This window comes from Bison bison, unplaced genomic scaffold (genome assembly GCF_000754665.1).
Source record: "Bison bison bison isolate TAMUID 2011002044 unplaced genomic scaffold, Bison_UMD1.0 scf7180017849035, whole genome shotgun sequence".
Classification (NCBI taxonomy): domain Eukaryota; kingdom Metazoa; phylum Chordata; class Mammalia; order Artiodactyla; family Bovidae; genus Bison; species Bison bison.
In genome coordinates, this window is record NW_011479608.1 from 19,736 (window position 1) to 20,851 (window position 1,116).

The following is a 1,116-nucleotide window of genomic DNA, read 5'->3' on the forward strand; positions in this document are numbered from 1 at the left end:
CCAAAGAGTTCTCTTCAAAATCCTATAAATCCAACAGCAAGCTTCTTCTCACTCTTTTCTTCATGAATGAAATGTCCTTTTCAAAGTCACATCCACCTTTCAGGACTAAACTTCAGTTACCAAACAATCTCTGTAAAAGCGCCTTGCCTCACCACTATTTCTGAGCATCTATATACATAATTATAGTCTTATCTTGCAATTCCCACATATCTGGGGACTACCTTACATTGTTATGTAACTATTCCAGGTGTGATGGATGTCTCATACAAATGGGCATTGTGTTCTACATTCAAAATTCTTTGTCTTTGTACACTTCAAGATTTACACTTTTTTTCCCTTAAGTCAAGCATGTCTACCCTATTGTTTCAAAGGACAGTTAACCAGAAAGGTGGGGGGGACACATCACTGTCTTTTCAGCCCAATGCACATTATGGGTGATTAATTCCCTAACCTGAATTCACTTCAAGCGCCCTCTTGTATAAATTGCTATACCACTAAAACTTTTAACTCCTAAGAGGTCAAAGATCCTTGCCTTATCATCTCTTGACAGAGCTACACATTCACTTATTCAAGTACACAAGCAATATATATTTACTGAGCACATACTACATTACAGAGGCTAAGACACAGGCTCTAAAGTAATTCAATTCAGTGGCAAATGCATTCAAACCCAGGACTTAGAATGTGTTGTGCTGGATGTAAAGATACATCCCAAATATTTCAGAAGCAGAGAATACAGGTACCAATGGAGCAGGGGAGGAGAAGTTACAGATACGGAGAGAAACAGATTGTCGGAGGAGCTGTCTGAACTGAAAGTCTTAAAGATGAGTAAGATTTAACTGGGGAAAGGATGAGTTATAGAAGCAAGAAACTGTATGATGTCTACAGATATTTCACCATTGATAAGAGTAAAGCCACAGAGGCAGGGAATAACAAGGTATTAACACAGAAGACTCTCATTAAGTAATCTGCTGGCTGAATACAAGTGACTTTTAAAATCAAACAAACCTATATAAGATGCCAGTTTTCCCCAAATTCATTTCCTCATCTATAAAACAGGAGTAATGATGTTTACCTCCTAGAGTTATGAGATTTGAAAAAGATAAATGTATACTT